The following is a 27,744-nucleotide window of genomic DNA, read 5'->3' as shown; positions in this document are numbered from 1 at the left end:
CTGACTAGATGAATGAAAAAACCATCCATCAAAGATATGCTGGCGATCTCTTCTGATTTTTAAGTTCAGCTCTCCACCTGCTTTCTTTCTACCTTGTTGATATCATTTGTGATTGTCCTTATTCCAGATGACATGTTGCAGTTTTGATTGTCTTTCCTACCTCTGTCCTCTTATCATGCCCTCTTTCACTTGGACAGCACTTCCCAGGTGCCTCTATGAGAGGGACTTGCATCTTATTTGCCAGAACCACACCTTCCAGGTACCCTATGAGAAGGACTTCTGACTAGTGGCCTTTTTGCCTCAGTTATTGTCACAGTTTTGTGCTGTTCCCTCATGTGCTTCTTTAGAGTGGAGCATCCTTTAGATTCTGCCTTATTTCTTGTCCCCAGAGCATGGCGTGGTATTCCTTCTCCCCTTCAATTTCCAGCTTCCTTGGCCACCTTCAAGACTCAACTTGAGTCTCACCTTCTGGAGGAGGCATTTCCTGACTCTGGCCCCAAACTCTTAATGCCTTTCCTCTGAGATGACCTTCCATTTGCACTCATATATCTTGTACATACAGTTATTTGTATGTTGTCTTTCCCTTCAGAATGTAAGTTTCTTGAAAGCAGAGATTGTACTTTGCCTTTCTTTGTATTCCCAGTGCTTAACACAGTGCCTGGAACATGGTAAGGGTTTAATAAATATTTGTTAACTGTCTGACAGATTGACTCACTGTGACCACCATTGTAGTCAGCTTTATCAGCTTTAAGATATGTGCACTTGCTAAGCCAAAGTGGGGTTTGTATCATAACTCTCTGAGGGATCTGATCCTAGACCTTTAAGTCTGTTTGAACTTTAGCATCCCAGGGCTCCAGCTGTGCTGCATGGAATTGGTCAAGGGGATCCTTTAGTTAGTTTTCACCTCCCAATATTGTCTAAATCTTTTTTGATCAACAAATTCCAGCTCTGGCTACTATAAATTACAATCTTCCTTCATCTCTGAGTTGAAAAAAAAAGGCTACTCTTAGTAATTAACTTTGTTGCCCATTGTTCAAAGCAAAAATGCAAAAGGGAGATATAACAAAGATAATTTTTCAAGGAAGCCAGAATTCAGCCCAAATCTGCTCTATTCTCTTAATAAGTGGAGCTGTGAGTCAGAGAAAGGAAAAGGCTCTGGGCTCCAAAAAGACGTTCTGCATCTTCTGGGAAGTGTTTTCCACTGATCTGCTGCTGCTGCTACCTCTACCACCACTACCATGGCTACTCTCTTCTTGTCCCTCTTCTGGGAGCTTTTTAAAAGTTCCACTGTACAGGAAGTTCTGTCCTCTCGTCATCATCCTGCTATAAGAATTCTCTCTTCCTTACTTGGAAGAAATGAAACTCACAAGGTCTTTAGCAACTTAGTCCTCCTCTAGGTAGCTCTTGCAAGTGGAGTGTGTATTTTGAGGAAAGTCCCCCAGGTTTTGGGAGGAAATGCTTTATTGATAATTTTTAAAATTATGCTATTTTATTAAATACCTTTTCTTTGAACTAATTATGTTCTTTGACTTTTTAAAGTTGAACACATTGGTGGGGGCTCATGAACAATAGTTTTTGAGATATAGACATACAGCGTACCTTGAAGCTGGGTTAACTGTGTCTGGGAAACCTGCCTTATGAGTTCAGTGTTGCCCCCAGGCATTATAAACGATACACCAATATGACTCTGCAGTCCAAGGTATAATATAAATACAAAACAGAGATTTTAAAGAGAATCAATCAATCTAGCATTTATTAAGCATTTATTTATTTGAACCAAGTCCTGTACTAGAAAAAAAATGAAATATTACCTAACCTCAAAGTCAACTCACTAAGCATTTATTAAGTGCCTAACATACCTAACTAACTGTGCTAAGGTCTGGAGAAAGAACGGCAAAAATTACTCCTTGTTATCAAGAAGCTAACAATGAATTGAGAAAAACAACTTACAAATAATTTTATTTCCACAATACTTGAATTGTTTCTTTCTAACTGCTTGCAATATTTTCTCCTTGACCTGGGAACTCTGGAATTTGGCCACAATGTTCCTAGGAGTTTCTCCTTTTGGATCTCTTTCAGGCGGTGATCTGTGGATTCCTTGAATATTTATTTTGCCCTCTGGTTCTAGAATCTCAGGGCAGTTTTCCTTGATAATTTCATGAAAGATGATGTCTAGGCTCTTTTTTTGATCATGGCTTTCAGGTAGTCCCATAATTTTTAAATTGTCTCTCCTGGATCTATTTTCCAGGTCAGTTGTTTTTCCAATGAGATATTTCACATTATCTTCTATTTTTTCATTCTTTTGGTTTTGTTTTGTGATTTCTTGGTTTCTCATAAAGTCATTGGCCTCCATCTGTTCCATTCTAATTTTGAAGGAACTATTTTCTTCAGTGAGCTTTTGAATCTCCTTTTCCATTTGACTAATTCTGCTTTTGAAAGCATTGTTCTCCTTTTTGAACCTCTTTTGCCAATTTAGCCTATTTTTCAAGGTGTTATTTTCTTCAGCATTTTTTTGGGTCTTCTTTAGCAGGGTGTTTAATTGTTTTTCATGCTTTACTTGCATGTCTCTCATTTCTCTTCCCAGTTTTTCCTCCACCTCTCTAACTTGATTTTCAAAATCCTTTTTGAGCTCTTCCATGGACTGAGCCCATTGAATATTTATTTTGCCTGTTTGGGATACAGAAGCCTTGATTTCTATGTCTTTCCCTGATGGTAAGCATTGTTCTTCCTCATCTGAAAGGATGGGAGGAGATATCTGTTCACCAAGAAAGTAACCTTCTATGGTCTTATTTTTTCCCCCCCTTTTCTGGGCATTTTCCCAGCTAGTGACTTGACTTCTGAGTGTCCTCTCCACACCCACCATGCCTCCAGATCCTCCCAGCCAGCACTTGGGGTCTGAGATTCAAATAGTGCTTCCCAGCCTCAGGGCTTTGGGTGGGGGCAGAGCTGCTATTCATTGTGAGATTAAGTTCAGGTGCTCAGGTCAGGGCAGGGCTTCCACTTGGGGCTCAGTTCCCTCACGGGGTTAATGATGGGACATTCAACAATGGATCTGAGCTCCTGCCTGCTTTGGGAGTCCTTGTCTGCTGCTGCCTCCCGAGGGAGCCTGAGTTATGGAGACACCCCGCTCCCCCTTTGCTAGCCAAAAAGACCCTCTCACTGACCTTTGGTGCCTGTGGGTGGAGGGACCTGCATGGCCGCTGGAGATTCTGTTCCTGAAGCCTGCTCAGATCTGTTCCTCTTGGTGCCACACGGCCAAGGAGGGCTGGGCTCTGCTCCAGGTCTGATGTGTGACGGACTTTTTGTGTCAGTTTTTCAGGTCTCTCTGGAACAGAAATCTCCTCCACTCTGTTGTTCTATGGCTTCTGCTGCTCCAGAATTTGTTGGGAGTTCCTCTTTACAGGTATTTATTATTAATTATTTATAGGCTGTGGGTTGTGAGTTAGCATACATGTATCTTTCTACTCTGCCATCTTGTCTCCTCCCCTACAAATAATTTTATACAAACAAGATACAGACAGGATAAATTGGAGATAATCTCAGAGGGAAGGCATTAACATTAAATGGTATCAAGAAAGACTTCCTATAGATGGTATGGTTTTTTTTAGGGAGCCAGGAGGTGGTGATGGGGTGCTTGGGTACATGTGCTTGGACCCAAATTCTAAAATCACATTTGTCTTTAAAAATCACATTTCTCCCTAGCCTCAAAACACTATCCCAAGCAGTTTTCCCAGTCTTTTCCTGACACAGTAGCCCGCTGTATACTGGCTGAACTGGCTGTGTACTGGGTCATGATGACATTTAATACTCAGTGACCAATCGTATATATCCTAGACTTACACATACATACGTATACTCCCTTACATTTATCTTGTCTAAGAAGACATTGATGAGAGCAGCTTAGTATTCCTTAGTCAGTCCTGACCCTTACTTGAATTAGTGATATTTCAGATCTAAAATCACACCTCATGTAGCTCTCCCCTTGGGCTATTTCCTGATGAACTCTGGGTAAAATACCTGCTTGGTAGATACTAAAAGCACATGTCATAGAATATCTTATACATGTGCCCCTCTAAGGTTGCAGGTTTCCTAAGGACTCTTGCCCACTGAAAAGCATAATAAATCTTGGCCTCATGAATGCTTGAGTCCTGCAGTTCATTCCAGGCAACTTACCCCTGTACTCCATTCTTTGTGGGGGTCTCACCCCCTTCCAGTTCTCATCAGTGGGCGATGATGAGGGAGAGACAGTTGATAAACATTTTTTAAACACCAACTGTATGCCAGATGCTGTGCTAAGTGCTGGGAGAGAATTCAGCCAATGAAGGTGATGGAGTATCTTGTTTGAGAGATAGCAAGGAGGTCAGAGAAAGTGCATTGTAAAGTATGTGAAAGGGATTATGTAAAAGAGGACTGGAATAATAGGAAGGGGATAGGTGATGAAAGACTTTAAAAGCCAAAGAGAAGAGTTTATATTTGATCCTAGAGGTAAGAGGGAGCCACTGGAGTTGATTAAATGGGGGAGGGGGAGACATGTTCAGACATTCTTTAGGAATGTCACTTTGACAGCTGAGTGGAGGATGGATTAAAGTGGGGAAGGATTTGAGTCAGGGAGACCCACCATCTGGCTATTGTGAGAGTCCATGTGTGAGATAATTAGGATATGCACAGGGGTGGTGGTCATGTCAGAGGAGAGAAGGGAGCAGATAGAAAGGTGGAATGGATGAGACTTAGTAACTGATTGGATATGGGGAAGAATTGGTGAGACAAAGTAAAGTAACTGGGAAGATAACAGTGCTCCAGATGGCACTAGGGAAATTAGAAAGAAATGAGGGTTTGGGAGCAAAGATAAGAGTTTCGTTCTGTATATGTTGAGTTTAAGATGATGGAGGCATCTAGTGGAATGGTGGAAGGAGTATTAGACCTGGAGTCAGGAGGTCTCAATTTCAAATCCAGTCTCAGATATGTACTATCTTTGTGACCCTGGGTAAGTCCCTTAACCATTATTTGCCTCAGTTTCCTCATCTGTAAAATGAGGATAATAATAGTACCTACCTCAAAAGGCTGTTATGATTATTAAATGAGATAATACCTGTAAAAATTTAGCATGGTTTCTGGCACATAGTAGGTCTTATATAAATTTGCTTTTCTTCACAGGACATTCAGTTCAAGATATCCAGCAGGCAACTGGAAATGCCAGACTGGAGATCAGGAGAAGAATTAAAGCTGGATGAACAGATCTGAGAATATTTTGTATAGAGCTGCTAACTGAATCTGTGGGAGCTAATGATATCATCAAATGAAACAGGATCAAAAGAGAAGAGAGTTCTGGATAGAGCTTTGGGGGACATGAGAGTTAGTAGATTTGACCTGGATAAAGATCCAGCAAATGATACCAAGAAGTAATAGTTAGACAGGAGTACTAGTACTAAACATTGTCATGAAAACCTAGAGAGAACAGAGTATCAAGGTGAAGAGGTTTATCAACAGTGTGAAAGGCTGCAGAGAGAAAGATGAGGCTTGAAAAAAGGCCGTTAGGTTTGACATTAATAACTTTGGAAGGATCAGTTTTAATTTAACTTACATTCTGTTGGGAGAGACAACATGGAGATAACTGAGAAGTGGGAAAAAGCAATTAAGAGGAAAAGATGAGATTTTTAAAAAGGGGGGAGGTGGAAATTTAGGAGGACAAGAAATATTTTTTTCTCTACAAAGTATAGTAGTATATGTTTAATAGCTCTGAAAGTGTGATACTTTGATTAAAAAAAAAGAAGCAAAGCCTCAACTACAATGCTAGCATTAATCATAGAATGGTAGAATATTAGATTTGTATTTGACTTTTGAATCCACCACTGGACTCCACCATAAATGAAGAAACGATGGCCTAGGTGATTTGCCCCACCTGTTCCAAAGATTGTTGTTAGGAAAGCTTTTTATAAAACATAAATGGCAATGAAATGTGAATCAGAGATTATTATCTGGAGAGGTTTTTTGCAATAATGGAGAGGGAGGCAATTCTGGTGTCAGCAAGACTTGGTTTCAAGTATTGTCTCCGATATATACTAGCTGCATGACCACAGGCATGTCATTTATGCTGGCCCTCAAGGAGTTCACAATCTAAAACAATTTATATACTTCACTTTCTTAAGCAGAATATCGGAAATGGAGCTTAACCTTTTCTCAGTGATTCAGGATCATCATTAAGAACATAAATTACTGTAGTACAGTTATAATACACGGCTGGCCCTAAGGCCTACTGAGGTGTATAGAGCTATTTGTCTTATAAGATAAATATCCCAAACTGCCATTTTCTTTGAAACTGGATCTCTGTTTTTCATAGTTTTTTGGGTCCTCACTTACCGTTCACCAGGCTGTCAAGTATTGCTTCTTGTTACAATTTGCATAATTGTCTCTAGCTTTCTTTTGACCTTTTCTCATTTGCTGCTTCTACTTTGTCCAGGGCTGGAAGGTTACGGTAAGGTTTTTATAATTATCTATAAAGTAAAAGCAGAGAGATCTGAACCCTTGTCCTCATTGGTTTAGTGAAATCCTGCAATGTAAACTCCCTCCTCCATCACAAATCAACAAGGTATCTTCAAGTGATAGTCTTGTAGAAGTGCCTTTGATCCTACCAATATTGTTACTGGTCAGTCATTTCAGTTGTGTCTGACGCTTTGTGACCCCATTTGGGGTTTTCTTGGAAAAGATACTGGAATGGTTTAACATTTCCTTCTCCATCTCATTTTACAGACAAGGAAACTAAGGCAAGCAGGGTTAAGTGACTTACCCAGGGTCACACAGCTAGTAAGTGTCTGAGGCTGCATTTGAATTCAAGTCTTCCTGACTCCAGGCACAGCACTCTATCTACTTCACCACCTAGTAACTCCATAATTCTGTATACTATTTAAAATGAAAATTAAATTATACTAAAAAAAATTTTCAGACTTGGTCTCCCTATCTCTCTGAAGTATATCAACCACTCACAATTTTATCCCAATATGGATCAGCATGGAAGCTTTAATCTGTGTGAAGGCAATTATGATTTTCATATTAATTGATATGATATGTATAATGAATAATGAATAATTTAGTTTTTTCAAGAGACTCTGGGTAGGGAGTCAGAGACTTACAATACAGCTTGAAATGATCAATCAAACCCTTGACAATGATCTCAAAATCACTACATTCCTGTGCCTATATACATTAAGTGAAGCCAATCAAAGATTGTAGAACCTGTTCTCATCACAGAACTCTGATCCTGTACCCCACTAAATAACAACCCCCAAAGACCTGAAACAGTTCTGTGAGGATTAAAGTGAACCTGTATTGTGGACTCGTGAGCTTGTTATGGGAAACCACTCAGGCAATGGAAATAATTGTTTATAATCCACCTTTCCCCCCTCCTTCCCCACTTGTGATTTATGTATATAAGCTCTGTCTTTACTCTAGCACAGGGAACATTCCTCACTCTGAAAGTGATTAATTAAACTATTACTTGATTACTGGCACTCCTGTCTCTAGGCCTGCTTTGTGCAGCCCTGAGTATTCCCAAGTTAGAGATTGGCTCAGTAAAATTCTGTTAACACCTGCTCTGTTTTTCAACCTGGGTTGGTTTGCCCCTCCTTAGGAAGCCTGGTGGTCCTCTCAAGGGGTTCACCATAATGGTGCCAGACTTAATGTGGACATCTAATTGCTTTTAGCCCTACTGAAACTCAGGACTCCCAAGCTCAAGTGATTTAGCAGCTTCAGTTCGCCTTGCAGCAAGAACTATACCTATTGGATCCAACATTTAATAAGGATGTTGACTGTAAGTTCAAGATTGGACAGCGGTACATTGTATGTGGTTTATCCTTTGATATGACCTTCAAAACACCTAATGTATGTAACATTAGGTTGTATCAATAAAAATATGATGTTCATATCAGGGAGGCGATAGTTCTGATGATCATAAAACAGCTAGTATACTTTTTAGGCCCAGACTTTAAGAGGGCCATTGATAAATTAGAGAATAATCCGGAGAGAAGCAGTTTTGATAGTGAATTGTTTAGAAACTATGCCTTATGAGCAACAGTTGAAAGAAGTAATGATGCTGAACTGAAAAAAGGGAAGATTACACGAGGAATGATGGCTATCCAGTATTTGAAGGGCCGTTGAATGGAAGAGTAAACTTTTTTTCCATGTAGTTCACAGAGAACTGGAAGTTTTTCGGTCTAAAAGGATCCTTGAAGGTCCCCTGCTGCATCTGTTGGTGATCTCACAAGGATTCAATTTTATGTAGATTGCTACCAAATCTACATATCCAGCACTTATCTCTCTCCTGAACTAGTTTTGCATTTTTAAAGGCTGTGCTGGATATCTTCACTTGGATATACCATAAATATTTCAAATTTACCCCAAATTAAATTCATTCTATTTCCCCTAAACACACACCACATCCTTCTAACTTCTCTATTTTCATTGAGAGTAACACCAATTTTCCAGTCATCCAGACTTATAAACTTTAAGTCATTCATAAATCTTTACTCTTACCCTTACTTCAATTAGTTATCTAAGTCTACCTTCTCTCCTGTCTCTGCCCACACTCAGTCCTCATTACCTATGACTTGGCCTATTGAAATAGCCTCCTAACTAATCTCTGGCCTCCAGGCTCTTCCTTCTTTAATCCAGTTTCCCTAAGTATTCCCTGTTCAAAAAGCTTTAGTGGCTTTCTAGTGTTTCTAAAATAAAATACAAATTTCTCTGTTTGGCATTTGAAGTTTTTTACAATTTGGCTCCACTCTGTTTTGGATTATAGATTATTCCCTTTTTGGGTCTGTACTGGAGCCAGTTCTAACCAGCAAGAACCCATTGTTAAATTTTCAGTGTGAATTTTTTGTTGCTGTTATTATTTTGTTGATTATCTAAATTTAAGAAAGTGATAGAGAAAATGTTAGTAATGCAGATTAAACTTAAAAGAGTGTTCAGCAATACATTTTTTGAGGGAGAAGTGGTTATTAAACATTTACCAGCTCATTTGCCATTAGGGTGCTTACTATAACCACCATACAAACTGACTTACTTGTCATTCCCTATATATACGATATTCCTTTTCCCATCCATGTGCCTTTTGCCCAGCCTATGACTCATACCTTGAATGCTCTGCTTCTCAGAACCCCGGTTCAGCTAAGTGCTACCTACTTTAGGAGGTCTTTCCTTTTTACTTATTTGTTAGTAACTCCTTTCTACAACCTATTGTATTTGGGTACTGTGTATCCTAAATTCCTTTTCTGTGAACGTCTCCGCCAGGTAGAACGTAAACTCCTTATAGTGATTAGCTCTATGTTCACTTTGGTGCCTAGCATAATGCCTGGTGCTTAATAAATGCTTATTGATTTATTGAATTAAGTCAACGGTCCCCCCAACCTTTTTTTTTATTTTTTATTTTTACAGAGGAAACTGAAGTGCAGAGAAGTTAAATGATTGACTAACTTCACATAGCTAAGAAGTGACAACTGAACTCTATGGATGAAATGGAAAACTGAAAACAAAAACAGCAGTTTCTATTTTCAGAGACAAAACAGTGCAAGCACTGGGGTGAGTATTTTGTCAATCATCACTCTTCCTTATGTCGTCTGGTAGATGGTATTACTGCCACCTGGGTTCTACCTTTTCTGAGCCTCGGTTTCTTCATCTGTAAAATGGGAGCGCCAGAGTGGATCACTTCTGGGGGTCCTTTATACCTCTAGATCTATGTTTCCATGGTCCTCTTTGGAAAAATTAGAAGTATTTCTGTCTGGAGGGAAAGGAGACAGTGTGACTACAGATTTAATCTGAAGGTCCTTAAGCTTTGTGGGGAGCGAAGGAGCAGCTTCTAAGGCCGGTGGTGGTACCTGTTCCACCTAGCAGTAGTGGCCAGTAATCTCTCCCCTTGAGGACAACCTTCCACCCAACCTGGTCCCGAACACTCCGCCCGGTACTCCTCCATCCTGGTTACCTGATGCAAGAGGCATTGCAGAAAAGTGCTTGGGAGGGAGGGCGGATGGGAGAGATACTGAAGAGGCGAGGAGGGATGGGGGAGGCGGGGGACCAGGAGGCTTGCAGCAGCGTTTCTCTGGGCAGCATCCTCTCGGGTAGCCGCTCTGCGGCCGCTTGAAGGTGGACAGCTCACCGCCCGGGCTGCTGCAGGGCGAGCGAGCCCAGACGGAGGTGGAGAGGAGAACGGGCGGGGGGGGGCGAAGGCAAGAGGGAGGAGACAGAGGCGGAGACAAGGAGGGGACTGCTGGCCAGTGACGCCCGGAGGGAGCCTCAGAATTGGAAGCCGGGCTGGCTTCACCGTTGACGTTGCAGGCGCTCCTGTGGCCAGTGCAGGGTTTGAGCGCGGCTGCTGTGGTGATCCTTGCCCGGGGATCCGTCCCTCCTTCCCTCCTCCTCCTCCTCCTCCTCTTTCCCTCCTCCTCCTTCTCTTCCTCCTCCTCCTCTTCCACCCCCTCCCCTGCATCTCCATCCAGAACAAAACACCTCTGCAGGTTTCTTCCCTCTCAGAGCCGAGGCAGCAGGCTCGCTATGGCTTCAGGTCCCCCCGGTGCGGCCGCTGCCCACACCGCCGCTGCTGACTCGGCACAACTGGAAGGTGTGGGGGGTGAAGCGTAGACAGGGAGAGGAGGGCGGACCGAAGCAGCCCCGGATTGATATTGGTTGGGGAGTAGAAGATGCCAGGACCCAGGAGGGCGAGCGAGCCTGCCGCTGAAGTAGGCGGTGGCGGAGGCAGCCTGGAGAGCGGTCGCTGAGGAGAGAAGCGCATCTCTCTGCTCTCCCTCTCCGTCTCTCCCTCCTCTCCCTCTCCGTCTCGTCACCCTCTCCGTTAGGCCGTGTCGGTGTCGGCAGGAGGCGAATCCTGCGCTAAGTGGCGGCCGCAGCCACGGCCGCAGCCCGGCGCTGAACGCTGCCAGCCCCGGATGACTCCAGCCGCTTCCTCTCTCGGTGCCATCAGCATCGCCCCCCGCCTCTGCTGGAGCGAAGGGCCGGTGCGTGCAGAGAAGCCTCCCCGTCGGAGGGAAATTGCTCGGGAAGCTCCCTCGCTCACCCCCAGGCTGGAGGCGGGAGCTCGGCGGCCGCGCGCCGGAGGTAAGTGACGGGGCTGCGGTCTGCGTCTGGCGCCGAGCGATCCGGCGTCTGCTCCTAGGCGGAGCGGCTCCCGAGGGCTCCCCGCGCTCTGCCCCTCGGGGGGAGCCCGGAGCAGGTACTGGAGAAGGAGGAGGGGGCGGCTTTGTTGTCCGCGCTGTCCGCGTCGGGTCACCGGGTCTGACATTCGTGCTCGCGGGAGCCCAGCCCCGGCGTGACAGCCGCCGTGTACCTGTCATGCCACGGCCCAGACCTGCGCTAGGAGCTTGGGAGCAGGGAAGGTGCTCAAGTCGTGGCGAGGGCCTGAAGGGACCCGGAGCTGCAGATTCGGGGGGACCTTTCCTGCGACGTGCAGCCGCAGATGGCCAGCTCCTCCGGGGCTGGATGGGCTCCCCTCGTTCGTACCTCCCGGCAGACTTAGTGACTGTCCTCCTCGAGCCCTCCCACCCCATGCTAAGAGAAGATTCTTTCAAAAACATTCTCCCCTCCCCCGTCTTCATGTTTCATCGCCTTTGTAGTAATGCAGGGAACTTCTGTTGGGGCTTTAAAAAGGGTTAAATCAATATTAGACTTTTAGAAGATGACCAGTAATTACTAGTGGGCAGGCAGAGAGGGGAAGCCACAGAGGAAGGTAACTTCTTACTGGGATGTAACCTGGTACAGAGTGCCAGGGGAAGAATTCTGCTGTTTGCTCTCCTTGCCTTACACGGATGCAGTATTGTGTCCAGAACTCTCATTTACAAGCATCTTACCCCTGGGTGAAGCTGACTCTTCTCAAGTAACTTCTTTTAATTTCTGTGCCTTTAAGTGACCAGATTGTTTTAATGAATGAAAGCTGCACCAGACCTTTGTGAAATTTCACATATTCATTTTGTCTTGGAAATATGGCCATCTCTCTCTTCTCTCTTCTCTCTCTCTCTCTCTCTCTCTCTCTCTCTCTCTCTCTCTCTCTCTCTCTCTCTCTCTCTCTCTCTCTCTCTCTCTCTCTCTCTCTCTCTCATATACCTGTCATTCCCTCAAGGATTTATTCCTCCTGTTGCCTAGAGATTTTTTTTCTCCTGATTTCTCTAGTCTCCTTTCAACAGATGGCTTTACCAGCAAAGAGATTACCTTGAAAACAATTTAAAAGATTTTTTTAATTTTAAAACATGCATACATTCACACCGGAAGGGTTCTTATGACTTTAGAGTTAGTCAAACCAGGAGCCCATTCTCGTTGGGAATATTATTAGTTCTGTGAAAATTTGGAGCTTTGTTAATCTATGGGATCATCAGAAGCTGCTTGCTGGGCTTGTTTATAAATGAAATGGAGACAGATGTCTTTTCCTGTCTGCTAGGGATGCTGTGTATAAGGAGTCATTGTATTAGAGAGAAATTTCCACTTAACTGTTAAGAAAAAATAAAGCAATTGTTTGGTCGCCCAAAGGGGACATTGTATCATTATCACCTTATAGCCTATCAAGTTAATTTCTTCCCCTTTTGATCATTTTAAAAACCATCATTAAACTACTTGCTTTTCTTTTCCTGTTGTTTCTGGACTAGTACATATGTCTCCAAAGGCATTGACTCCTTCCATCCGAAAGAAGTGAAACATCTAAGATGCATACATGTCATATATGTATGTGTAACACATATGTGCATATATATTTTTCTGAATTTGAATTTTTTATATCAAGTTAGGAGAAAAACCTACCCATATCTTAGATTCTATTTTAAATACCCTCAACAACTTGGAAGGATTAACAGAGTTGGAAGAGATTTTAGAGGGCCTCTAGTTCAATGTTTTCTAAACTATGTTCTGATAAAATCTAGTATTCTGGGTTGATGTGAAAAAAGTGCTGTGAGAAAATTTCATTTACTATTAGCCTTCCTTCCATCTGTTCAATTTGTTTTTGGTGGTGATGGTGCCAAGGTCCTGTGGTTTTATCAGTGTAGAGAACTCTCTCTACCCATGCAGATCATCAACTCATCTGTAACTTCTAGACTCAGTGCTTCCAGGGACACCAAGAGGGTTAGTAACTCTTTTGGATTACATAGCTAAAAGGTGTCAAAGAAAGAACAAGTATTATGAGGCTAGGTATGTATCAAAAATACTTATTGTATGCAACAAAATTGTGTTGTGGAAATAGGCTCAATTTCCTCTTTGCTCCAAGATTTCCCTGACCATTTTTTTTATCTTCAAGGCCAGTACTTATGGCTTGTGGTAATATATTTCAAGCCCCAACTGTTGGAGGGCCAATTACTTTAGGGAAAACTGTCCTAGTTTAGTGTCTCCCTTGGATGTTCACATAAATATTGATTGACTGTTTTCTGTGACAGAATTTTTACTTAGTCATCCAGAAATACTGTTAGGCTGCATCGAAAGCTTATAAAAACAACATTATCTTTAGGAATAATTGTGTGTGTTTGTGTGTGTGTGTGTGTGTGTGACTGTGTATAATATGAAAGTATGAGCATCTTTAGATGTGTGACCTTGGACAAGTAACTATTGAGAGAAAAACACTTAGCAAATTGTGAAAGATTATGTAAATGTAAGAGATTTGTGGTTATTGTTAGCAAAATTACCTTTCTTTAGGCCTTAGTTTAAAGATTACTTGCTGTGGAGTCAGAGACTGATTTCAAAGCCCACTTCTTCTATTTACTGTGTGACCTTGGGTAAGTCATTTAACCTCTCTGTGTCTCAGTTTCCTCCGTAAAATGCAAGAATTGAACTCGATTGTCTTAGATCCTGCAAAGCCCTCCAACATTGAGAGGTTCAAAGTAACATTCCAACGTACTCTTTCTAATCCCTTTCCTTTCCTAGGTTGCATAGAGCATTTATGTGTCATGTAATGGCAAGTAGATTACAACACTGATTGTCCCAATTTAGAAAGTGCTTTTGATAATCACTCCTCTTGTGAACTGGTAGGGAAAATATTATTGCAAAGTAACTGCCCGGTGTGCACAGGTCTAAATTTAACTGAGAGCATGAGCAATGCCTGACCTCTCAGAACAAGGGGAAGGAATTTTTTTGTAAGTATTAACTATGTTTAATTCAGGCTGGAGGCCATTGGGTTAAAAACCATACCTGCTCATTCTTTTAAATTTTAAAATGCTCCTTTACACCTACCTCAGCAAAAGGGAAAGAGAAACTGATGCTGTTATTTTTATTTCAGTCCCACTGTGATAGCTTTTGACTTGTTCTTTTGGCATCCACCCAGGATAAATGCTTCTGCAAAGAGCTTCTGCCTGATTTCAAGGCATGCCAGGACACTTGATTCTGCAAGGTTGACAGCTAAGAAAGAATGAACTTGCAGAATCGATTTTACTTGGTAGGTAGGTTTGTAGATGATACCTGTTTCCTCCTTTCCCCCATCTTCCAAGTGTCCTCAGGACAATGTGTCTTCAAGAGAGAGGGGACTTTCTCAGTAAGGCTTGCTAGGACTGTAGGCCAGAATGATCCATTCTGCTACCAGCTTTCCTGAGAAGAAATGGTACTCGTTTGCCATCATTCATTTGAGAGGGAATGGTAATGTTGAATAAAGAACCTACCGATTCAGGTGAGGCAGTTCTGACTTATGAGGAGAAAGGGACCAATTATGGACCTTGATTGGAAATTCATGAAAGACCTTGGAACCAGAACTGTCAGAGACAGAAGCCAAAGCATGATGAAAATTAAGTATAAGATCATTTTTGAAGGATGTAGTTCGGAAATTTAAATTATTTCATCTTAATCCTTTGATTCCAGCATCAAATCAATCTTTGTGTTACATCAAAAGACAATTCAGAAATAAAGTAAAATACAGAAACACTGATTATTGAGGAAAACAAGATTCTTGTGTGAGTGTGAGTTCCTTAAGGATAGGGTCTGTCACTTCTCTGTCCCTCAAAATAGGTATTCAGTGTGTTCTTTGAGCTTAATTCTATTTGAGATCCAGTCATAGGTATGTATAACAGGAGGCTGGTGACAATGTCTTCACTGTCACACAAAACCCCCTGGCATTCCCCTTACTTCACCCTTTGGCACTTTACTCTGACTTCATGAGGAACTGGGGCTATGTAGCCTCCTTCTGTTCCAAAAGGAGAGGGAAGGTAGAATCCATGTAAGAAGGGGTGGGGAAGGGGACAGAATCAGAATTGATTAAGTGTCTACTATGTACCATGCTAGAAACACCGTTGAAAGCAGATATTTGGGGCTACCCATGCCAGCATGAAGAATGGGCACATTGGCAGTAAGGGAGAGGGGGCTGCTGCTGTTGCTGCAACAAGAAGCTATGTCTGCTGGGAATCAAGAGGGACACCTCTAGGAATCATGAAGGCAGAGTGCTAGGCTATGTAGGACAAGGACTGTGTGACTGAACCGTGTACCAGAAGCATGCAGCAGGCCCTGGGTTTGTTGGCTGATTTTTCATGCTTCTCTTTTCCTTTCTACTTTGTTCCTCTTCCAATGAAAGGTGTTACGCTTGTTCCCCAAGTCTCCATTTCTTAGGAGTTTGCTTTCTGTTTTTCTTTTTGATTTTAAAACTGGTTTTTCTGAGAGAAATGTAGTTAAATTGTGTTAACTTTATGTATAATAATAGAGAGGAGCATCTTGGGTATCTTGGAGGGGGAGAATGTGTGTATGTGTGTACATGTGAGAGAGAGAAAGATAGAGAGAGAGAAGGACAGGGGGATGGGGAGAGATAGATTTTGCAATGGTAATATACAAGGTTAAGCTTTAATAGGTTAAAACTGCATTGAGACATTCAGGACACCCTGTGTATCTGCCAGTGCAGATTCCCCGGCTGGGGCTCTGACCTATAGAAGGGAAAATTATTGATTCACTTTTATGACTTCCCAGAGCAGGGAGGGAAATATGGAACTGGACCTTTCTAGACAAAATGAGCTAGAAGTTTGGGTTAGGAGGAGGCTGTGATGAATTGGGCCTAGTATGGGAGGGGGTGTCTTGGCTGTTTTCTTTACTTATTGTCTTCTCATGCCAGATTGAAAAAAAAACAACCAAAAACATACTGCCAGATGAACAGAGCTGAGGGAACTACAGATCAAGTCATACATTGTGAGGAGCTAATAGGTACTATAGTACAGTAGAAAGACTGTTAGCTGTGGAATCCTGAGTTCATATCCTGCCTTTACATATATGAGTGATCCCATTCCATCCTGTCTTCTCCAGCAGATTTCCCCCTTCTATCATCCCCTCCACTTAATCTTCACTCTCTGTTGGCTGCTTCCCTACTGCCTATAAACATGACCCCATAAACAAAACACTCTCACTTGATATCCCTTCTCCCCTTTGTGACTTACCTCTTTTGAAGGCCTTCTGCAACCAATAAAGTGATTTATTTTCTTCTTAACTCTATATAGTCTGGCTTCTGAACTCATTCAACTAAAACTTCCTTTTCTAAAGTCACCAGTGATCTCTTAATTGCTGAATCTAATGTCCTTTTCTGAACCCTCATTCTTCAACTCTGTGTAGATTTTAATACTCTTCTTCGATGCTGCACTCTCCTGGTTCTTCTCCTACCTGTGGGGCCTCCTCACTCCTCTTTTCTAGATCTCCATCTAGGTCATGCTCATAAACTATGGTTTGTCCCACAAGGTCCTGAGACCTCTTCCTTTCTCTTTCTGTGGTTTCACTTGGTGATCTCATCAGTTCTCATGGATTCAATTATTAACTATGCAAATTATTCTCAGATTTATTTGTCTAGCCCTAACCTCTCTCTGGACCTCCCATTTCTCATTTCCATCTGACTTCTAGATATCTTAAACTGGTTGTTTTGTAAACATCTTAAAGTCAACACATCCAAACTGAACTCATTTTCTCCCTCCACAAAAAGCTCTTCTTCCTAACTTTTCTATTACTGTGGAGGTTACCACTATCTTCCTAGTTACTCAGGCTTACAATCTAGGTGGCATTCTTGACTCTTCACTCCAAGTCCCACCCATTCTAGCTTTGCAGTATCTCACATTCATACCTCCTTCTCTGCTTTGACACTGACAACACCCTTGTGCAGACCCTCATTAACTAGTGTCTAGACTGTAGACTGTGGCAGTAGTCTGCTGGTTGGTCTCCTTGCCTCAGTCTCTTTATTCAAATCTGCCCTCTACTCAGCTGTAAAATTGATCTACCAAAAGTACCAGTCTGACAATGTCACTTGCTTAGTCAATCAGCACCAGTGGCTTCCTCTCACATTTAGGATTAAGTATAAAAATCTCCTGTTGGCTTTTAAAACCCTCCAGAACTTTGCCCCTTCCTACTTTTCCGGTTATACCTCAAGATACACTGTGAGATCCAATGACATTGTTCCTGCACATGAATCTCCATCTTACTATATGAGCATTTCTACCCATTCCTGGAGTCCTCTCCTTCCTAATCTCTGATTCCTTGCTTCTTTCAAATCTCACGGAAAATCCTGCCTTCTGCAGCAAGCCTTTCCTAGTTCTCTTATATCTTAGTGCCTTTCTATACTCTGAGACTGTCTCCATTTTAATATATGTGCATATATATATACATACATATATATATGTCTCTATGTATCTTGTTTATACATCGCTGTTTGCAGGTTGTCTCCCCCATTAGATTGTGAGGTCCTTGAAGATGGGGACTGTCTTGCTTTCTTCAAATCCCCAATGCTTAACATAGTGCCTAGCACATAGTAGGTACTTAACAAATACTAGTTGACTGATTGACTCAGTTATCATCTATGTGATCTTATTAGATAAATGAGTGTCCTCTCAGAGTCTTAATTTCCATATCTCTCAAATGAAAGGGTTGGACTAGAAGACTTCAAAGGTCCCTTCCACTTTTAACTCTATAATCACATGACCCTCCAAAAGGTATCACTTGTATTGGCAGAGGGATATTTGGGGAGGGAATGACTAGTTCTTCTTACTAGCAATACATCATCCCTATAATACTTCTATAAAATAAATTAATCCTAGTCCTCTTCAACCTAGTAAAAGAATATTAAAACTGTAAACTCTAATATTATCATGCCTGAGGTACTATTAACCCATCTGTAAGCATTAGTACATGCCTAATTTGGGGGCCATCTGTAAGGAACACAGAAGGGGAACTCCTTTTCCAGTTTTTATGGGAGTCTATCTTTGATTTCCCTGGGCAGACACATTAACTGTGTGACCCTGGACAAGTCACTTAACCCTGTTTGTTTCAGTTTCCTCATTTGTAAAATGAGTTGGAGAAGGAAATGGCAAACCACTTTAGTATCTTTGTCAAGAAAACCCTAAATACAGTCACAAGGAATCAGACGTAACTGAAAAACAACTGAACTGAATCTTTGATTTAATTTGTTGGTGGCTTCTTGTGTATTGGTCTAGTGATATCTGTGGACAGTATGAAAATTAGGAATGGCTGCTTTTAAATGTGAGTGGTATGAGTACACAATCAATAACTAGGTGAAAATTTTGGTGGATTCTACTTAAACTAAAAACAAGCTCTTGCAGGACCTTTTCTTGGCATAGACACATTTTGTGACCCACCTTAGATTGCCCGTCTGTGAAATGCATGGGAATTCTTGCATTCATGTTTGGTAGGTCTGCTAGTTGTTTTAATATCTGGTATTTGCTAAGAGTGCAGAATCCCCCCAATTTTCAAACTGTGTGTGCCATTTTTGTGGTGGCCTCTGTATTCACTGCTCCCTCCAGACCTTGGCGTCTATCACCAAGAGCAGTCTTTGATCTCAGCCTCTGTCTATAACTGAGGTGTAAAAGCATGAAAGTGATTTCCCTGGTCTGCTGTTTCTACTGGGTGGATTTCTTCTCAGAGACTTATATTGAACAGGTTACTTCGGGATGGTATGATATTCTCCAAGAAAATCTGAATATTTGGTGCTCATGGCCTAAACTTGTGCAAAAAAAATGCCATAATAGCCAAAGCTGTATTGAATGTGGACTATGCGCCAATTTATAATAATGCCTTTGCAGGCTGCCCAGTCGATGTAATGATTAATTATGGATATAACCTTTTCATATCACTCCACTAAGATCTTCAAAAGCTTGGTCAGCATACCCAAATGAAAAGAAATGCCTAAGTGTTGTTTCTAAGGGATCTACTGAATTGTTTAAGTATTTTGTCCCACAAAGGTAGTGTACTGTGGTTGTTTTTTTAATGGGAAATACAGCGGCAGGTATACTACTGACCAAATTTATTAGCTCTTATGTAAGGGAAAAACCCTCGTACAGTGTCTTTACCTGTTCCAGATAACTGTGATCTTTATTGTGCCAAGGATGACATTTTTCTGCTTTATGTATTCCATGTGCTCCTTTCACTTTTCCCATTCCTTTCTCCAGTCTTTTCCTCCCCTCCTCCATGCATGGAACACATTCCACGTTTCCATTTATTGAAATTCTTTTTTTTTCCAGTTACTGGTCAGGTGTCACCTCTTCTAGGAAGTTGATCTCTCCTGTTAAAAGTGATCCATCCTCAGATTTTCCTGGAGTGCTTGGGTCTCTCCTTTGTGCCTATCACATACAACTTTCTATCATACTTACTAGTGTACAAGTCATATCTCTCTAGTAGATTTTAAGTTCCTTGAGGTAGTTTTCCATTTTTGTATCCCCAGTTCCTAGTATAATGCTTGGCATATAATAAGCATTCATAAAAATGAGTTGGTACAGTGGATAGGTAGAGTGCCAGGCCTGGAATCAGGATTACCAGAGTTCAAATCCAGCCTCATACACTTATTAACTGTCTGACCCTGGGTAAGTTGCTTAACCTCTGTTTGCCTCAGTTTCTTCACCTGTAAAATAGGAATAATAATAGCACCTACTTCCCAGGACTTAATAATGTAATAATTGTAAAGCACTTAGCACAGTACCTGGCACATAGTAAGCAACTCTATAAATGTTAGCTGTTATCGGTATGGATACTTCTTTCAGTAGCTCCTCATATTGTAGCTTCTATAGGCTGGAGTAGATGACTTGTCCTTTGCGGCCACCACTCTGCTGACCAGCTTCTTACATGAAGGCCTTTTCTCTGGTACCAGACACGCAACCAGAGCAGTGATGGAATCATCAGACTAGGGGGTGATCATCTAATCCAGGGGCTGACAAACTATGGCCCATGGACTAAATCCAGCCTACTCCTTGTTTCTGTATGACCTGTGAGTTTTGTTTTTTTTAAGTAAAAAGCATTCCATTAGTTCATAGGCAAGGGCACTTAGGTGGCTCAGTAGATAAAGTATTGGGTCCGGAGTCAGGAAGACCTATCTTTCTGAGTTCAAATCTGACTTCAGGTATTTACTGGCTGTGTGACCCTGAGCAGGTCACTTAATCCTATTTGCCTCAGTTTCCTTATCTGTAAAATGAGCTGGAGAAGAAAATGACAAACCACTCCATTATCTTTGCTAAGAAACTCCAAATAGGGTCATGAAGAGGCAGACATGAATGATCAACAACAAACTCACAGGCTGTACAAAACAGGTGGCTGGCTGGATTTGGTCTATGAGCCAGTTTGCTTACCCCTGATCTATTCTGATCCCTTCATTTGACAGATGAGGAAGCTGAAGCCCAAAGAAATGAAATAATTTTCAAAGGTCACACAGAGGAAACCACCTAAGCAGTTGGGAAAAAAAAAACAATTCAAGACTATGGCTGAGGGTTAGTGAACCAATAAGAAAAGTGAGTTTGTGTGACTCTTCTTTGACTCCTCTAGTATCTGTTTTCCCTACTGCAGGGCTTGGAAATGCCAGGCATTGGTGTCAAAGAGGGCTTCCAGGATAATCATCTAAGATGACAGTTCTCAAAGTATGGTCCATGGATCCATGTACTGAAGCCTGTTTTAATTTCTAATATGAGAAATATTGATAGATAAAACCCACATAAACAAAAGTTCTTCAGCATTCTTATGATTTTTTAAGGGTGTAAAGGAGTCCTGAGACCAGTAAGTTTGAGAACCACTGAACTAAGGTATCTTGGTCAGTAAGTCAGTAAAATTCATTTCTGGTGAGGTATGAACCCTTTTCCTTGTGGGAGAGTCACTGGACACACCTAGAGAGCTCGATCCTAAAAAGCCAGCAGCTCACATTGGTTAGCCTCCTTCTTGTGTTTGTCTTTCATTTTTGAAGAGGACCATGACATCAAGATGATGACGTGACTTGCAGTTGACTTTGATTTGAGTGAGGAAGGGCTGTGCAAGGTCACCAGCCTCACTTTCTCCTCCATAGTTATCTGGGTCCAGTGGCCTGATATTCATCAGGACTACTAGAGATGGTCTAGGATGCAGTGTGGGATCCTGGACATTTTAGGCTAAGATCATATCACATTCTCATTTTGAGTGACATGCATCCATTCAATGAATAGCCTCTGTCTAGGGCAGAGAGGGAGGGAGGGAGGTGAGTATCACTATCTTGCCATATACTGGAATTGCTGCTACACTCATGAATGACTGCAGAGTTTCCTTCTATCTATGTTGGTGTTGCCTTTCATTAGACTGATCTGAATGACATTCGGAGTCTTACTTATCTTTGAACTCACTCTGTATTTCTGCTAGCACAAAGCTGTGAGCTTATTATCAGCATTAACTGTTTTGGGAGCATGTTGGTAGCAATATTTACAAGATCTATTCCTAGGTTTCTCCAGGTGCACTACAGGAATTTCAACCTTGTCCTTCTCTGTTAGATAGCAGAGTTAGATAGTAGAGTTCAGTCCATTCAATTATATGACTAGTCAGCCTCTCCATTAAAAAATTCACTTCAACAGCCAAACTGTATGCATATCACCTACAGTATGCATGGATGGAAGACACATATCTGTGCAGAGCTTTGTGCTGAGGGAGATAACTGGGAAAGATGCAAAGACACGATCCTGGTCCTTTTGGAGTTAGCAGAGTAGTTGGAGTTAGGGTAAGGGATATTTTATTTATACAGATAATAATATTACAAAACAGTAGAATAACATATGATATCGAGACATACAATTAAAGTTCTATATGTGTGATTGGGTAGGAACAAGGTCATTACTGACTAGAAGGGATTGAAGGAGGCTTTCTGGATAAGGTGGTATTTGAGTTTGGCTTTGAAAGATAAATAAAGATTTAACAAGTGGAGAGGATTTTATCTTCAGTTTCTTTTCTCCCCTCTTCCTATCTCCTTTTCTCCCTACCCTCCCCCCCCCCCCACTCTGTGGCTTGAAGTTGTTAAGATAAGCACTTACAAGTGGGGGGGTGTTGGAAGTGTGGCTATGTGGTACTGAAATGGGTCATTTTCAATCAATCAATTAATCAATAAACATTCATTAAGCACCTACTGTGTCTCAAGCACTCTACTAAGTGCTGAGGATACAAAAAGGGGCAAAAGAGAATCCCTGCTCTCAAGGAGTTTACAATCTAATAGAAGATCTTAAAGTCTTGAAGTTGCCTTAAAGGCAGAATCAGACAAAGGACTGGTTGTGAGTAGTTGTGTTTTGAAGATAGAAGGTTTGCTGTTTGTTTTTGGAAGTCGTGTTGTTTTTTCTATCCAACTATCCAGTTTGGGAATTACACATACAGACACTTGGCTGGATATGATGAACGGAAGAGTCAAACACATGGCCCCACCCTCCCCATGAGGCCCATAACACTTCTAAGTGTGGTCCAACCTAGATTAAAATGTAAATAGAAAATATTTAAGAAAATATAGGTAATACTACATTATAGAACTAAGTCAATATGTGACCTGCAAGTATCCTTACCTACATATTTGTGGCCCTCTTTTCTATTTGAGCTTGATACCACTGATATATTAGACACTGAGCACAGAGGATTCTGTTGAAGTTCAGTGTCAAGTCTTTGATGGTTCTTGGACATTTCTGCTCAGGAGGATAATACAACCTCCTTTAAAAAGACATTCTAGAAAATTTAGGCACCCTGATAGATCAGTAAATGGGTGGTGGTAGGGATAGTATTGGTTAGATGTGCTACTCATCCCCTCTTAAATCATATCACATGAGTGTCTGACTCCTCTACTTCTGTGCAAAACTGGTCTATTTCATCAAAATTCATAGCATTCCAACCTGGAAGCCTGAAAGAGGTCAATTTGGGATAATTTAAGTGACTAAGGGGTGAGGATATGGGGTCAACGAGTTTAGCCTCCATTTCCTCATTTCTTAGTTTGACTGTGAACAGATATAGGATGATAGCTTGAGTGGATAGCATAGTCATGCCCTCAAATAAAGGGTTTCCCTTCCTTCTTCCCTCTTTTCTTTTTTCTTTCTTTCCTTACTTTTCCTCCCTCTCTCCTTACTTTTCCTCCCTCTCTTCTTTCCTCCCTCTCTTTACTTCCTTCCTTCTTTCCTTCTTTTTTTCCTCCCTCCCTCCTTTTCTCTTTCTTCCTTTTAGGATGGAGAAAGTCACAGTGGTATGATGACAGAAATCCCATACCAAATGGTTATATAGGCTGAAAGTATAAGTGATTTTTAGAAAAACTAATGTAGATATTCTTGAAAATCATTATTATAGGGTTCTCCTAAAAGTCTAGGCACAGATTCCTTGAAGGTACCTGGATAACCAAGCCATAACTGAGTAAAAAGTTAATTAGGTTGTTTCAAGGTACAATTCTGACCTTTTGAGATTGATATCAACTAGTGCAACCACATTCCTTGGTTCTACTGTTGGGAACAGCATCCTGGGACTCTTTTTCATTAAACAAGCATTTGTTAATGGCAAAATACATGCAGTCTAGAATCAGATGTGTAGTTCATTGTGTAAAGTGCTAGACACACACAGATAAATAAGCCCACAATCCTGTCCTCTAAGAGCATGTGGTGTGATTGCAGTGAGGTGATGTACATAAGCAACTATAATATATTAGTGTAGAAGTACATGAGGGAAGCCAAAAATGGAAAATGCAATGAGTTCTGATGAAAAAAAATCATAGGTTCATAAGATTTATCAGTGACAGAGACTTTAGAGATTATCTGCTTCAACCCTTTCGTCTTAAAAATAGGGAAATGAAGGCCTAGGGAGGTGAACAGATTTGCCCAAGTTTATTACTGGGAAGGTCATGTAGGAGGTTGCATTTTAACTGGGACTTGAAATTTGAGTAGGATTTCTACAGGCTGAGATTTGGGAGAGAGGGCATTCTAGGCCTGGTGAAAGTGACAGCTGGAGATATGAAGAATGTGTTCAGGGAATGACAAGTAGCCCACTCTGGTCTATAAAGTATGCAAGAGAGAACAGTCATGTAGGAAGTCTGGCAAGGTAGTATAGTCATATAGGAAGTCTGGAAAGGTAGTTTGGAAACAGCTAAGGAGGGTTTTTTGACTTTGCAGTGCCTCTCTCTTAACAATCTGTGGAATCAACAACAGAAGAGATACTTTTGGTAGGTATAGACTGGTATCCTGCTCAATGGGGAGAGGTAGATTTAGTATAGTATAACCTTAGGTATTTCTTAGAAATAAATAGCATAGATGTTTGATAGGAGTATAAATGTAAAGCCTATGTCAGATTGCAGTCTGTCTTGGGGAGGGAGGGGGAGAAAATTTAAAGCTTATAGAAGTGAATATTCAAAACTAAAAATAAATAAATTAAGCAAAAAATTAAATGAATAGCCTAGTAGAAGCAGGAGAACAATTTTTACAATAACAACATTATAAACAACTTTGAAAGCATGAGGACCTCTGGTCAACACGATGATAAACCACAAACACAGAATCCTCATGATGGAACTTGCTACCATTTCCTGATAGAAAAATGATGGACTCAGAGTATAGAGGCACACACACAGTATATGTAAATATCTGTATATATGCATATGTATGTTATATATTTTGTATGTGGTCAGTGAGGGAATTTGTTTTGTTTGATAGGTTCATAGAAGATTTTGTTTTTCTTGCTTGTTTAATGTAAGAGCGAGATGGGAGGAAGAGAATGCAGACCTGAAAATAAAATTAAACTAAATTAAACGTTAAAAGAGAAATAACTATTATGGTAAAAAAACAAAAACAGAAGTTTCACAAAAGGACACCATCCTGTCCTCTATGTCCCTCCATCAACAATATTTGGAGATGATTTAGGGTAAATTTGAAAATCCTAATCTACAGACAGATAGTTGAAGAAAGGAGCTAGCCAGTTACCATCTATGATCACAAATAGGCTGTAAAGAGGGGATGGGACATAGGTTCATGTGAATTTTAATGGAAGAGAAGGAGAAATGACATAATTTGAAAATATCTGAATGTTGTCCAAACCTGTATGTCCCATTGCCATGGATGCAGGAGTTTAAGGATACATAACTAAAGTAAGCCAAAGTGGTCATGTTAGCCTAGGACCTGTTCTAAACCATGATGATGGCTTATCTTATTTTCTGACAGTGCAGCGCATCCATAAGACTGGAGAAGAAGAGCCCTGGGTTCTGGTTCTGGACCTTTTGCCTATTTATTGTGTAGCCTTTGGCGGCTCACCTAAGTACTCTGAGTCTGTTTCCTCATCTGGACTTTAGAATAGGTGATTGTAAGGGAGTTTCATAATCTGTTTTGCCCTATCCTGGAAGGTAGAGGATAGACTGAGTCACCGTATAGGTCTAGAAAGAATTGCTAGTGGTTGAATTTCATAAGCCATTCTTAGGGTATCATGGCATTACAACCCTAAATCTAGAAGAGACCTTAAGAACTCATTTAAACAGTTCTATGTTTTCAGGCAGAGATCACATTTATACCATTCCAAGAAGAGAAAGGAGATGCTGCCCTACCTTAAGATAACCCTTCTAAATTTTGAATCATTTTCTAATTTAGTCAGCTATATAATTATTCAAACTTAAGCTTTAATGATTCAGTATAAACCTGTTTCCAATTTTTCTGTTGTTAACAGGAATAAGATCAATGATTTAGAGCTAGAAGGGACTTTTGAAATCATTCATTTCAAATACTTCACTTTATAGATGAGAAAACTGAGGCCCAGAGAGGTCAATTGACTTGCCAAAGATCATACAGATTTTGAGTGGTAGAGCAATTCAGAACTCTTTCCACTGTACCAAGATGCTTTCTAGAATGCCTTAATCCTGTTCTTGGTATAATAACTCTTATTTGTCTACTTCATTTCAATAAAACTTTATTCATTCAGTTTCAACAAACACTAAGTAACTATTGTGTATCTATCACTGCCTAATATGTCCCTTAATTTCATGGATCTTATGGTAGCTGGATTGATGAAACATTACCAAATCCAGGGTGATGCAATATGAAGCAAGTTAATTGCTTGGACTTAACTGGAAATGAGAGGTGTTTATGTCCTTGGAGAAATAGATGGTAAATAAAATTGTTCCTTGTAAATTAGAATCAAGAGGCAGTAGTGTGGTAGGAAGGAAAATGGGATTTAGAGTCAAAGATTTAGATTCAAATTCTGAGTATGTTTCTCTTTGTTCATGTGTCCCTGGCTAGGTAAGTCTTTTTGTTTCTCAAGAACTTGGTGGCTAGATAATTTTAATGGCCTTTGTGGCTCTAAATTGCATGATCCTGAGTTTCATTCCTGTTTCATAACATTGTGTGTAAGTTGATATGCTTGAATACTTCTCACTCGAGATAGAGATCTGATTAAGGTGAAATATGGCAGAAAAACTTAGTTGTTATGGTGGGTTACCAATTGCACATAAGTTAGATTTTGAACAGAGTGATGAGGATGTATAAATAAAATTATAGCATGAGGTAATTTCTATCATATTCAGCACTGATCAGGTGCTTACTAGAGCACCAAGTATAATTTCTGTTTCTACAACTTCAGGGATATAGGAAAATTGGACAGGGTTCAGCAGAATGCACCAAAATGATGGAATGAATAAACCTTACAAAAACATTCTCAAATATTATTTACCTAAGAATACAGAGAGCTGAAAACCACTGAAAGCCGAGGTTGTGGTTTAAGATTACTTCTCATTCTATCCCTAGATTTAGGGGGCTTCTGGTTACATAGAGTCATAAAATCTTGGAGTTGGAAGAGGTCATGAGGTCTGACCTTCTCACCATGGGAGTTCTTTTCATAAAATCCCTGACAGATGCTCATTCAGCCACTAGAAAACACTTGATTTTTTTCATTCATCCAGAGTTCTCTTGGTGAGTGAGACATACCTATCCAATGTATGAAGTATTAAAGCTTTTCTGATTTGTCATAAGTACTCTGAGCCATGCTCAGTCATAGGATCTTTTACTAAATTCGGCATGCAAAGCTATTAGTTGCAGAATAGTTCCTGATCTTCATTGATAGAGCAAGTTTCCTTACAATCAGTTCCCTAAGTTAATGAAATCACAAGCCTACCCCTCTGACCCACCATATACAAAGTCCAATGTTTGGTAGTAGGTGAGAAATGAAGATAATTGTGGCTTTCTATCTCTAGGAGCTCACAATCCATCTAGTGAGTGGGTAGGAAGAGGAGAATATGATACAAATTTGACTAACCACCCACTGTAACGTTGGACAGTAACTTAAGCTTCTGAGTGTCAGTTTTCCCAAAGGGTTGTTGTGAGGATCACGTAAGGAAACTTTTTAAAGCAAAAGAAAATACCCAAAGGTCTGAATATCAGTGATGCAGTGGTATTGACATTGACAGGAAAGAGGAAAGTTGGAATGAGTCAGTTTTAAGTCCTATTTTGAGCATGTTTCAGTTTGAGATGCTGCCAGGACAGGCAAGAGAAGATGTCTAAGAGGTAAATGGAAATGTATTTCAATCTTGGGACAGAGGATGGG

General features: G+C 40.9%; 1 protein-coding gene across 9 annotated transcripts in view; it reads left to right on the top strand.

Moving 5' to 3' along the window:
- HECW2 (HECT, C2 and WW domain containing E3 ubiquitin protein ligase 2) overlaps positions 1–27,744 on the top strand; it is a 507,687-nt gene that overhangs the window by 51,561 nt on the left and 428,382 nt on the right. For 7 of the 9 annotated variants that reach the window (XM_072612728.1, XM_072612727.1, XM_072612726.1 and 4 more), the window contains 3 exons: positions 3,312–3,403; positions 5,155–7,804; positions 9,427–9,570. The gene's annotated coding sequence lies outside the window, so the exon portion shown is untranslated. Of the gene's footprint in view, positions 1–3,311; positions 3,404–5,154; positions 7,805–9,426; positions 9,571–10,286; positions 11,101–27,744 lie in introns of those variants that run through there. The other 2 variants (XM_072612722.1, XM_072612729.1) reach the window with 2 other exon arrangements.

Source organism: Notamacropus eugenii, chromosome 5 (assembly GCF_028372415.1).
Source record: "Notamacropus eugenii isolate mMacEug1 chromosome 5, mMacEug1.pri_v2, whole genome shotgun sequence".
Taxonomy (NCBI): Eukaryota; Metazoa; Chordata; class Mammalia; order Diprotodontia; family Macropodidae; genus Notamacropus; species Notamacropus eugenii.
Note: the sequence above shows the minus strand (reverse complement) of the source record. Positions and strands in the feature narration are given on the sequence as shown.